This window comes from Dreissena polymorpha, chromosome 4 (assembly GCF_020536995.1).
Source record: "Dreissena polymorpha isolate Duluth1 chromosome 4, UMN_Dpol_1.0, whole genome shotgun sequence".
Lineage (NCBI taxonomy): Eukaryota > Metazoa > Mollusca > Bivalvia > Myida > Dreissenidae > Dreissena > Dreissena polymorpha.
In genome coordinates this window covers 62,204,577-62,217,987 of record NC_068358.1, presented here as the reverse complement: position 1 = coordinate 62,217,987, position 13,411 = coordinate 62,204,577, and the positions used below count along the sequence as shown (strand labels likewise).

General features: G+C 33.6%; 2 long non-coding RNA genes across 2 annotated transcripts in view; one reads left to right on the top strand and one right to left on the bottom strand.

The window, feature by feature from the left end:
* LOC127877513 (uncharacterized) overlaps positions 1-4,120 on the bottom strand; it is a 47,732-nt gene extending 43,612 nt beyond the window's left edge. Inside the window, exon 1 of the long non-coding RNA XR_008048473.1 lies at positions 4,046-4,120. This is a non-coding gene — a long non-coding RNA (uncharacterized LOC127877513). The remainder of the gene's footprint in view (positions 1-4,045) is intronic.
* Positions 4,121-6,697: 2,577 nt separating this feature from the next.
* LOC127877510 (uncharacterized) lies at positions 6,698-10,438 on the top strand. Its single transcript, XR_008048470.1, has 3 exons — positions 6,698-7,624; positions 8,161-8,300; positions 8,749-10,438. It is a non-coding gene; the product is annotated as an uncharacterized LOC127877510 (long non-coding RNA).
* Positions 10,439-13,411: the final 2,973 nt, after the last annotated feature.

Sequence of the window (13,411 nt, the reverse complement as noted above, 5' to 3'; positions counted from 1 at the left end):
TAATGTGTTGAACTAATTGTTAAATGATTTCGTTAACAGTGATTCTGCGTTTAAGAGTAACCGACGGATACACTTCGCGTGTTGTTTGTTTATTTTCCAAATCTACAAAAGTGGTGTTCTTGCACAATTCTTACTCATTTAATAGGTAATTGTTCTCATTTATAAATGCCTACATTATGATATATGTATGTATTAGCAATGGTGAAGAAGAAAAACTGAAATATACGTTGAAATCAATTTGCTATCAGAAAACAACGTTAACTGTTTAGACGTAATCGGTATATTATGTCTAATTATTCATGGTATTTGGACTGTAGTGATTACATAGTGTATATAAATGCGAATGCATTTTATAAATGCGAATGCATTTTCGAATGAATACATGCGCACGTGAAATCAATATGTGTTTAAGTAAATATTATACGAGCGCACATGAAAACAATACGTGCACATGTGATAAATAGATTAATTAAAAAGTAAAGCCTGCGCACGCAAAACGTAAACAATGCGCACACGTGAACATTGATACGTGCGCACGTAAACGCTTATGCGTGTGCACATATAGGTGACTACGTGCGTACTTATTCACTTTTTTTGTGTGAAAGCCATTCGTGAGCATTCGAAAGCAATTCAGACGTAAATGAAAGCAATACTCCCGCACGTGTATTAGAAAAATATATGTTCCATGTCTCCTCTTTGCAACCGTACACTTTCTTGTGACTCAACAAATTATTGTAACGCATCACTAATTGAAAAAACAAATAAAAACATGTGTATTGTATCGTGTTTTCCATTTGTTTATCTGTGTACTCTGACTTTTGCATAAATAACAGTTGCAGAATGAGGGGTTTCTGTGCTCAACAGTTATGGGAATGGGGCTTAATTTTCGAAATTCGATGCATATATTGAGATTGCCTGTTGGAAGCATCCTGTTGCTTATGCAAGTTAAACTATGGTGGTTCTTGAGTCCATATTTCCATGAAAACTGCTGAGAAAACCTTATATATGGTCTAAAATGCGCATACAATGAACCGTGTCAAACGAGGCACTTGCGTATTTAGTCTTCAATAGGTTTTTTAATATTGATAATGCATACACATGATCTATACCGATGTTTAATGGATATCAGTAGATCATCCTGCGTGTAAGCATAACATCTCATAAGTATGGTAAATCTACAAACCATTCAAAAACTCCGACGAAATTATTCAAAAATCATCCTTTAGCCGCCATTTAAAACAACAGTTACTATTTTTCTCGCTTACGCCAAACCAGTTACTTGCGTACTATCGACCCCCTGATGACCACTTGTTGCCAGAAGGTGTACAGTTGGGCTGAACATCTGTTTTGCGCATGCGTGAAGATGGCGGTCGGAAATGTATCAGAGTGAAAAACAAACCATCTAAAATATTACAAATTTATGTAAATTAAACGTGTGTAAAAAGAACGAAGTGTGTAAAAATTGGACTTTGGATTAACATTGATGACCAGAAAATGCAAACCATCTGCAGATTCGCCGGATAATAGTCAATCAAGCTTAAACCGAAACACGAGCAAGAGAAACAAATGAAAACAACGGCGCAAGTGTCACCAGGTGCTAGTTGAACCTGACAAATACACGCAAATCAGCCATGTCAGTTGTACAGTAGCTCCCAGTTTACCCAAATGACTGGTAATCCGTACACATACCTGATGAACACACCAACTTTTCCTGGGCATGCGTTTGTACTGCCAAGCTCAGATATTGGCAACAATTTAGGATAGATTAACTTGATCAGACACATTAAACAGTGTCCGGCTTAGTTTCTTGAATAGACGAAATAGAGCAACGGATCAACAATTTGAAAGCCGCATCAAGGATTTAGAAAAATCGTGTGAATTTTGTAGCCGAGCAATTGAGAATCTAACAAAAAAGCATACTGAATACGACTCAATAATTAAATCAACAAACAACTTACAAAGTCGCGAGTGTTCACTGAACCAGAAAGATTGAAAATTGCAAGCAGAAATAACGTTCCGCAAGTGCATGAGCATGCGGGAAAATATATTGCTCTTCCAAATTCCAGACGAGAAAGACGAGAAATGCGACGAAAAGATATTTGAATTCATTGAAACTAAACTTCACGTGCAATACGCTCAATCCGAGGTAACATTGCCCTAGGCCGATACCAGACGAATAGAGTGCATCCTATTGTCGCCAAGTTCGCATATTACCCGGACAAGGAGTCCGAAAGGAGACAAAATAGCTTAAAAGTAACCCATTCGGAATATCCGAACAATATCGAAAGGAGATAATGTGTGTTTGTTGACGGCTTATATCAATTATTAAAAAGGCACGAGCCGAAGGCGAGGAGGCCTTCCTTAAAATAAACAAAAATATACATGAACAAACAACTGTATGTAGAATATGACGTTCTTGAGAAATGTCGTTAAAATTGTCACTTGGAATGTGGAAGGACTAAGAACACTTAAATTGTCCAAAAGTATGTTTTTACATGTTTTCTTTCCTTTATAATATTTCTTTTTGTGCAAAGAAAATAAGGTCAGAATTATGAAATTAGTGTTACAATTGTTAAACTATACGCATAGTGTGTGATCACAATTTATTGACCTCATTCATGTGACATTCGCACGAAATATATTCAAGAAATATGTTTGTTTCCTGTTTATGTAAATTAACTGTCGTTTAAAATGATGCGTGTTGTGTGTGTTCTTCAGCGCTAGTTGTTATGTTATATGTATGGTACTGACAATGAGCTTCACATGTTTCAGTAAAAATAAACAATTCTGTTCCGTTGTGTTGAAATGTTAAGGTTACACGTGGCAATTACTTAAGAACAATGGTATCATATAAACTAGTTCAGTAATGATATTAGATAGTGTGTTTGAACAAAGTTATATTAAATAATGATCTTTGGTGTGTACACAATGACGATTTGATACAGTTTCAAGTTTTAATTCTTGTATTGAAATATCAGCAAAACGCCTTTGAACATACACGAAAACAAAGCATAGTCAAAGTGCATCAGTACAATACACATCACATCATGCAAATAAACACAAATTACATTAAAACTGTCAAACATTATGAACAAACGTGTAATATTATCTACCAAAAAGAGTAAACAAGTGATAAAGACAATATATTTTGGGATACATACACTATTTATTTCAGAAGCAGCAAATGCTTGTAATTGTTCCTCACAGAGTTTCATGGCATAAGTAATGAATCTGACAAAATTGTTGACTCTACTCGGATTCAACAGCGTTTGCATTACATAGTCAACATGTGCGTTGATCTCTGGGTATGTTATTAAGTCTACCAGCCACTATTTGCAATTTATGGGCGCTTAGTCTAAATCGTGATAAATGCTGTGTGTGATTTTTCGTATTGATACCATCTTAAGGATGTTCGATCGTTTCCACTTTACGGTAATTGATTCACTTTATCGTGAAAATTAAAAACCTTTATATATTTTCACGGTTTCAAAATATTAGGTTGGAATAAACGAGTGTAAATTCTAGTTTAACTGTTTTGATTATGCGCCTTTAAATTTTCGGCATTTACATATTTTCGAGATTTACTGCATTGAAACCAAGCGTTCGATTGCTTGACGTCACTTCGTGATCGACATCGATGAAACGCTTGCTTACGCTGTAGATGTTATTTTCTGTGCAAATACAAGCGTCTATTGATAACGAAACGATAATTTGTCAACAATGAGAATCAGATACTTGGCTTAATAATTTTCATTTAAAATGTCTAATTTGGATATAATTCGGAATACAAAACGAAACTTAAAAGGTATTGAAAACAACAACGTTCAAAAGAACAATGTGGATTTCAATAGAAAGACTATTTCCACCGACAATCAGGATTTCCGGTATGACTAGTTCTTCTTGAATGCTCTGAGCTTTTATGAGTACATACGTACAGCTCATAGTTCTTCTTGTTAAAATTAAATTCAATGTAAAAAAATAATGTCTCACATATGTACATAAAATCGAGTTAAATCAACCTAATACATTGTTACAAACACAATACCTGTTGCAATCGACATCAATGTGCGTGTATTTTGTTGAGAAATGCTCAAAACATAAACTTGATAACAAATCGTTCATGGCGGAAGTTGTGAATTGTCGATTTGAACAAAGCAAAAGAAAAGGTTACACTGCACAAATTGTTTTAACTGTAGTATCTGACGATGTCTTGTGGTAGCAATTGAAATTGTATTGCGCCGCATAACAGTGTAGTTTGAATTATGACACATTCTTATTACTGTATTCTCGCTGCGATCGGATTAGTGGCAGAGTCCGTGCTTTTAGATACGGCATTGTATAAACAGTTATTGCGCTGTATGCTAATTGAACTGAAAATCCGGAAAAAATCTGGATGTAGTGTCGGGTGTTCTTACATGCTTAGCAAGTCTACCGCCCTGTTATGTACTCTGCGGTGCATTGACAAAGGGGTTAACACGTGCGAATGTCTTTGATAAGGCAATAGGCCATTTCAGAGCTGATGAGGGTACTGATTATCGAGGGGTAGATAAAGCTATTACTGAAAGGGGTTGCCTAGAGATAAGGCTGTAGTATGGAATACTTAATAAATATTTTATTTTTTCATGCTATACAATTTAGTACTTAATTAATTAACGGAATGAAATAAATATTAGTATAAACGTATATAGATGTATGTCTACTTATGTACATATTGTAAAGCTTGATACTGTGTGTGATTATGAAATAAATATTAAAATAACAGTGTATAGATGTATGTCTCCTAGTGTACATATTGTAAAGCTTTGATAATGTGTGTAAATATTGAAATACATATTAAAATAAAAGCATATAGAACCCGTCCCTTGCCGTTGTCTATCCGTATGATCGTTCGTTAGTGGGAGACAGTTGACTGAGAGAGACGTTTAAGAGTGTTGAGTGCTTAAGGCTGTCTGTAGTAAAGACTTTGCTGACTAAAGAGATGGGTGAAAGTGTGTTATGCCTTAGGGAAGGTTGCGTTTTAAAGAATTGTTTTGTATGTGAGTGTGATCTTTGTCAGCGTTGTTCCAGTTGCTGTGCAATTAAAATGTTATGATAAACAAACAAGAATAACAAGCGAATAATATATATATACTGGCATTTCCCCAGGAATTTGGTCAGGCACTGCGACAGGCGGTTGGTGTCGAATTCTTTATATACTTTCTAAATGTTATAAATCAAAATCCACACTTCTTTGGAGCTACCAAATCACAACATTTCTTTTAATATTTATGTATTTGTCCTCAGTTAATTTCATTTAAGTCATATATTATAATATTAAATAACAACCAAAATAAACAGAAAGCAAAAATAATATTGAAAAACTTTCTGTGACCCATGGAAAATCTTGCTTCCAACTACTGGTCGTTTATTAGATTGTATTCTGTCATGCACAAAGACTAAAGAAAAATGTGTTGCAGGTATATAGCGAATTTCGTTAATATGAAAGAAACTATATATCTATTGGATCTGAATAAATTAAATATTGGTACTGTTAAGCTATAGTCGGCGTTAAGAAAATAATTTGAACACATTTTAAAGTCTCTATAAAGCTCAAAATCAACGAAAATTTCGTTAAGTTTTTCGTAAAATAAAGTTAACACCTTAACAATCAGTGTTCCTTAAAGCAATATCCAAAATTTAAACGCTAAATGTGATATGATTACATAGATTTTTGTATAACTGATACAAAATGCTCGTGTTTATTTATTTGTGGCCACAATTAATTCCCGCGAATATATCTATTCATACGACACTTGAACACCATTTTAGTGTACATGTGTCGTATGAATAGATATGCAAAACAATAATGAAAACGAGCATTTTGTATCTACAAACATCTATTTTACCAGTCCACATCTGGCGTTGAACTTTCGGCAAATGCCATAAAGAACACTGATTTTTAATTGGTTAAGTTTATTTTACGAACATTTGTATGAAATGTTCTATGATTTTGAGTAGTAATGTTACTGTAAATGGTCGAGAGCAATCAAATAAGACGTTTGATTCCAATTAATTGTATTTATAACTTAAATTACGCACAACCGCAACACACATCAGTTACGGTTTGTTTTTGAAGCAAGTTTTTTATACTTTTTATTTTCTGCAATAGTCGTAAAAAATTAAAATATTTAAAAGATCACTGTGGCGTAGTGGATATGGTGTCCACCTAGAGATCGGGAAGTCACGGGTTAAAACCCCACTGTGAGCGTTCCTTCGATCTCCCCCAAAAGACACCAAGTACTGGTTCTAGTCCCAGGAAACGGACTCAAGAGCGTTTATATAAGCCTACGGCTTTCGATGCAATCGAGCTACAATAAATAGGTTTAAACTATTAAAATAGAACAAACAAACAATTTGAGCATATCTTTAATTGCTCTTACTCCACATGTACCGGTAATAATAGATCCTTATCGGCCATTATTAGGGACAAACACCATAATTGATCCCCATGAACGACCCGTAAATCGCTCATACATGTTATCTAAGCCCCTTATGCACAAACCGCTGATAAGAGCGTGCATGTTTTGATTGAACATTGGCCGAAAGCAGACAGCAAGCGCTTGTGAGAATTTCAAGCTCGCATTTTAGACCGCTGGGCTAAAATCGCCTGGGGAAATCACAATTCGTATAATCCATGCATTACACTTTTGTTATTTTCTATTTTGTATATGGCTTAAAGCAATTGTATGCTTTAGAGCTAATACATGTTGCTGCTGTAGATGTTGTATTATAATTCCCTTACGGCAGATCTGACCGCTATTCATATACAATTAACATAAGTATTAAGTAAAATTTGAACAAATTATATATAAAATTTCTGTCCATTTAAAACAAATATTTAATATTTGAAAATAACCTTTCTTAAAAACATAAATTGTATGTTCGGAGAAAAGCATAGGTAAACCGTTTATTGGTACATGTTGTTGTAAACACACCGCGTGCGTTCCTTTAATTTTTCTTTTGGTTAATAAAAACTGTTCCATATGCAAACAAGTTGACATTTACATTTACGATTGACGTGTTTGAAACTTTGTTTAAAATCTTTCTTCTGCGAGCACACCATATCATGTAAGATATCTTAATTTGCTCATTATAGATATATTGACGATCTATTTGTGTTTATTCATGCCAGAAAATAGTTTATGTTGCTAATTTTACCAATAAATGTCCGCTCGGATTTCAGGCGGTGATTTTGCTATGGTAAATCGCGAAACCAGTTGCAACTCCCAGGACCCGGAGGGTCAATAACTGGGAGTTGGATTATTGCAACTACCGGTATGACCACTGTTATTTTGACGATTTTTCTATCGGTTCGTCGGTAAGCGTGACCACATGTGACAACAGCGATGCTAGTTGGATATAAAATTGGTAGACGTGTCGTTGAACTCGACACATTGACCGAATCGCTTTTAGCATGCAGTGCTTGTCAAGTGCCCATGAATTTACTTAACACTGTAGAAAGCAGGGATTTCGGACAGGCATGTGTTTTGGACATACAGTTTAGCAATTGTGGTGCAGTAAATAATGTGGCATCTGGACGGAAACATGGCAGAGTTTATGACATGATCACAAAGCTTGCATTTGGGTAAGACTTCTTTGTCTTTTTGGTACATTGGTGCATTATATCATGATTTATTGTCTAAATTACTGATACTTTTGAATACATTCAGATAGTTATCTCTAAGTAATTCGCGTGTAGTCTACATGCATACATTTTTTATATTGTACTTGCTATATTTTTCCTTCATATTTTGTCTGATTTACTGCCAGTAAACACAATTACAGTAGAATGTGAATGGTTGTCCTTAGTTAAACATGTATATTTTAAAGTGACATAAGTTTATTTTCTTCCTGCAGTCCTAGTGATTAATACCGGTAATAAATATGAAATTTTACAAGTTTACAAAACATAAATATTCTCAATTTGTCAAATACGTATTGGTTTTGAAAATAAAGGGCTTGAATTAATTCTTATTTGTGTGTATGTAGATCACTAGGTCTTATAAAATGTTTTAACTTTTGTAAATTAGTGACATTATTTCATATTATTTTATTCCGCATAAGCATATTCTAGCATTGTGCATTGTCAACTGTTCTGTCATTTACTGCAATCTGTTTCAGGTAAATCAAAAACTGGGTGTTTCACCTGGGACTTTCACATCGAAACTGGCCCTTCTCCATGACCTTCAGCACAAAAAAGAAAGGCTATAGCTGTTACTCGTGCAGCAAAACAGTGACGCATAAGACTTAAAACTCGAACGGTATTTTTAATTATGGGCATTTTATATTTAAAACACAGTATTCTTCATTTGTATGCCCCCAATTGGCGACATAGTTTTCGCACTGTCCGTGGGTCGGTCAGTCCCTCAAACTTGTGGTGCCTTCTCTCTAATTCAAGTAGTTTTCATCCGATCTTCACCAAACTGGGTTTCTTACAATTGTATGGATTATTTTTTTATATAGTTACAAAGTTGGAGTTTGGGGCATCCGTGTCGTGTGGACACATTTCTTGTTGTAGATTGTATCAAAAGATCCATCAATTATATATGCAAAGTATTAGTAACATTTAAAAGCATATGCTAATGTTTGTAAATTGATTATTGTAAAAGCATTAATGTGCTGTGTAATCATTTCTTTAAATAAAAATCGGAGATAACCCATGAAGGTGCAAGCAAATGTTCCAATTTGAAATTCTGTTTTTCTGTTCAGGCATTCAAAGGACAGTGCAAGAAGTACGAGTGGGACCAACATACAGTTCAAACATAGAGGACCAAGACGTTGAAGTTACAACTATACCCCCACCTATACAAATTGAACATATGCTTATATAGGGTCTATTTTGTGAAAACTTCACATATTTTTTCGTCCATAACCATTGGGCCTTGGGCTTCCAAATTTGGTATGTAGTGGCATCTTATAGTCCTCTACCAAGTTTGTTCAAATTATGCCCCTAGGGTCAAGTTTGACCCTGCCCTGAGGTTCACAAAATTGAACATATGCTTATATAAGGCATTTTTTGTGAAAACTTTAAAAATCTTCTTGTTCATATTAGTATGGCATAGGGCTACCAAATTTGGTATGTAGTGACATGTAATAGTTCTCTACCAAGTTTGTTCAAGTTATGCCCCTTGGGTTAAATTTGAAACTGCCCCGGGGGTTACAAAACTGAACATATGCTTATAAAGTGCTTAATTTGTGAAAACTTAAAAAAAAATTGTCCATATCTATTGGGCCTAGGGCTACCAAATTTGGTATGTAGTGACATCTTATAAACCTCTACCAAATTTGTTCAAATAATGCCTCTGGGGTCAACTTTGACCCTGCCGCGGGGGGTCACAAAATTTAATAAACGCTTATAAAGCGCCTATTTTTTGAAATCTTAAAAAATCTTGTTGAAAACCATTCTGACTATGGCTACCAAATTTGGTATGCAGGAACATCTTATAGTCATCTACCAAGTTTGTTACTTTGGGTCAAATTTGACCCTGACCCGCGGGTCACAAAATTGAACATTATATACGCTTGTATCTTGCTTATTTTGTGAAAACTTTAAAAATATTCTTGTCCTTAACTCTACATCTAAGACTTAGGGCCACCACATTTTGTATGGAGTGAGATATAGTAGTCCTCTACAAAGTTTGCTCAAATTATGCCCCTGGGGTTAAATTTGACCCAGCCCAGGTGGTCACAAAATTGTACATGTGCTTAAATAGGGCCTATATTTAAGTATCTGCACATGCGGAGAATATTTGTTTCAGTATTTTTTTCAGCAGTGGAGCGATACAGGGCCATCATGGCCTCTTGTCTTTAAATACACATCACACAGTTCTAAAAATAATTTTAAAATACCTAATACATATGTTCAATTTACAACCAACAACATGGGTAACAGGTGGGTGGGGTAATTTAAGATGTTTATATGAACATCAACATTGTTTTTTCAGTTGTTACATCTGAAATATTTTCATAACAATATACATTATAAATATTTCTACGTGTATCACATTTCAGTTGATAATTTGATTGTTATGGAGCAGTTATTATATAGATATGTTTTAAATACTATTACAATGTTAGTCATTGTATTTTTGAAATTAAGTCCATATTAAAATGTCTATAGCAAAAAAAAATCCACGGTGACCTATCAATTTCTTTACTTCATTTTAATGCTTAGCTAGTTTCCTTTAATTATTGAGAACTTCAAATGAATTTGAATATTACATCAACAGAAATATGTATCTGTATTGCATGTTATCTATTTTGAACTGTGCAATAAAAAATTCAAAACAAACAAAAAACTATTCATACTTATTTCTCATTATTTTTTACGATTTCCATAATTTTTGGTTTTAAAACTGTTCACTATGATAATACACATGTTACAGTTGCTAATCTAATGCAATCTCAATACTATTATGCCATTTTAAATGTATTACACAAAAACATTTTACCGTACCCCCAAATTCATGCCCCGCAAAAATGACCTTTTTTCAAACGCACATGGCATTTAAAAACCTTCGTTATCTCAAAATTATTCACGGTGACCTCTCTTTTTTATTTTATATTAATTTCAGATACAGATTCATTAATCACCATACAAAAAATTATAGCATTCCGGATATTTTGAAAATTATCACAAAACGATCGAACATCCTTAATATTGTTCATACCCGAATTCAGTCTTAAACATTCTATAGTATTCTAGTTACCTTTGGTTATATATCGTATCGTGCTGCTTTGAATAAATTGGTCTGTTAGTATTTGGTTTATTTCATTAGAATAATTAAAATTGTTAATTAAATTATTGAATAAAATTCCGTGTCCTAGTTGTTATTATTGATATTTGATACAAATGCACACCACGTAGATGAGTAATTGTTAGTATTATCCCTAACACAATCATTGTAAGGATTACATTTTCGTTACAAACAGTGTGCATAAGAGATTCTGGAATGTTTTTTATGTTAACCCAATAGCTAAGTGCCCATTGTTTAAATATAATATAAGGTAGAAATATGCATTGTTCTCCTAAGACAGCGGAATTAAAAGTCTATGAGCGCATACCAAGAACGGTTTTACAAAATTTAAAATGAAGTATGTCAACTTCATCAATATTGTAATACCCCATTTTTCAGATGCATATAAAATAATTGGTACCACTAGGGACTCAAACAGAGAAGTTTTATTTCAGAATAAGGCTTCACTTTGTTTAATGTTGACAAAATGGTTGTTAGCTTTAAAGGATTGTTCATTATTTGATTTAATTGCTCTTGGTATATTGCAGTCTAGTGTAGTTTTAGGCCTAGGTAACAAATTCATCAACACTTTCAATAGCCTGTTGGTTAATATTCCATATAAATTTACAATTTCTATTTCTTTTCTTGAATAGGCAAATTTAAGCGTGTGTTTTATTTATTTAGTTTTTGATCCCATTTACATGAATATTGATAGATATAATTTAATTGCAATTGTAGACTTTCTTGATTATTGGTAAATAATGCAATATCATCTGCAAATAGCAGCATAAATATTGATAATAAACGTACATCTTTTTATGCTAAACTATTAATACTAATACAATCATTTACGTCATTTTTAAATAAAATAAATAATAAAGGTAACAAATCTAAATAACCAATCTTATTTCCGAGTTTCTTACTTGCTAATCATCTTGATTATATGTAAACGGAAAAACAGATTCATACTTTTTACTCGCTTTAGGTAACACAGATAATTGATTCTAGTTGTTTACTTATGAATGTGTTTGACGCCTTGTGTAGGATCGTGGTTCCGGAAAAACAGAATCTAATCGTTGTCCTTTAATTATCTATAATGGAGAAAAATAACAACATTGTTATAAATTAATCAAAGTTTATGTTTTCATGTTACAAAGTTACATATTAAACATTACAATTAGTGATGAAAAATATACATTTAAATACTTCGAGACATTTAAATGGCATAACGAATCGCGATTTGCTTGATCTGAATCGAACTATTAATTTTAATGATCGTTGATGCTCAAAAATTATAATTGACTCAGTTTGATGTCTCAATATTGAGATGGTTGCGTCAGTTGTTGTTGTTGTATATATCTCATAACATACACAAAAAAGAATTGTATTATAATATGACGAAACAGTGCATTACGTAATTTACTTAAATATTTAAAGTAAATTATTTAAAATATTCCACGTAGATAAGATTCTTAAAATTGTTATTTCAGACACACCCACATATAACATTCGTTTTCACAAATGTATATTTCTCCAAATAATAGTTAAAATTCTTCCAATCGTATGTCTTGTAAGTAATTAGTAAATATAAGACGTGCAGTTGCAATATCAGATGCAATTATGTATTCCCTTCATAACTAATCATGTTAACCAGTTCATAACACTATCGTCCAGTTTCTATCTTCTACCATTACTTATACATTGTATATAATGTAGGCTATGAGCTTGTATAAGCTTTACTGCTGAATAAATGTTGTTGTTGTTGTTGTTGTTGTTTACTTCTGGAAATATGAGACTTTATTTTAAGCTCTGTTTACTTCCATTGTGTAGTTAATCAAACTTTTTTGAATTCTTGCTCCGGTATTCATCTTGCATTTCACATATTTCACATACCATGTGGAACTTTATCGCGAGATAATTATAACGTCGCAATTCGAATCAACACGTCTGCAACATGTTTACTAATAAAATTATCAGCTTATCGGTAACGGTCGCTTCCCTGATTTTTCAACATGCTTTGTATTTAGTAATTAATTTATAATTAAGTGAGTCCTATTATTACCTACACTCATTTTCAGTGATAAGATGATTACAGTAGACATAGAAACACGGTGGCTATTCCGATATTGTTCTGTGATATATTTGAATTGATATATTAATGAAATTGTACATGAATCATCTTGTGTTTGTATTTAATATTTACGCTGATGTTATGTTGCAAAATCATATATGTGGGCAGGTGATTGTAAGACAACTAGACTTTAGGTCAATTAAAGGAAAATCTGGTTCCTTTATATAACACAGTTTTCTATGTTCTATGGGTGGTGTGTGTGTGTGTGTGTGTGTGTGTGTGGGTGTGTTGTGTTGTGGTGTGTGTGTGTGTGTGTGTGGAGTGTGGTGTTGGTGTGTGGGTGTGTGTGTGGTGTGGGTGGTGTGTGTGTGTGTGTGTGTGTGTGTGTGTGTGTGTGTGTGTGTGTGTGTGTGTGTGTGTGTGTGTGTGTGTGTGTGTGTGTGTGTGTGTGTGTGTGTGTGTGTGTGTGTGTGTGTGTGTGTGTGTGTGTGTGTGTGTGTGTGTGTGTGTGTGTGTGTGTGTGTGTGTGTGTGTGTGTGTGTGTGTTATGGTGTGTGTGTGTTAG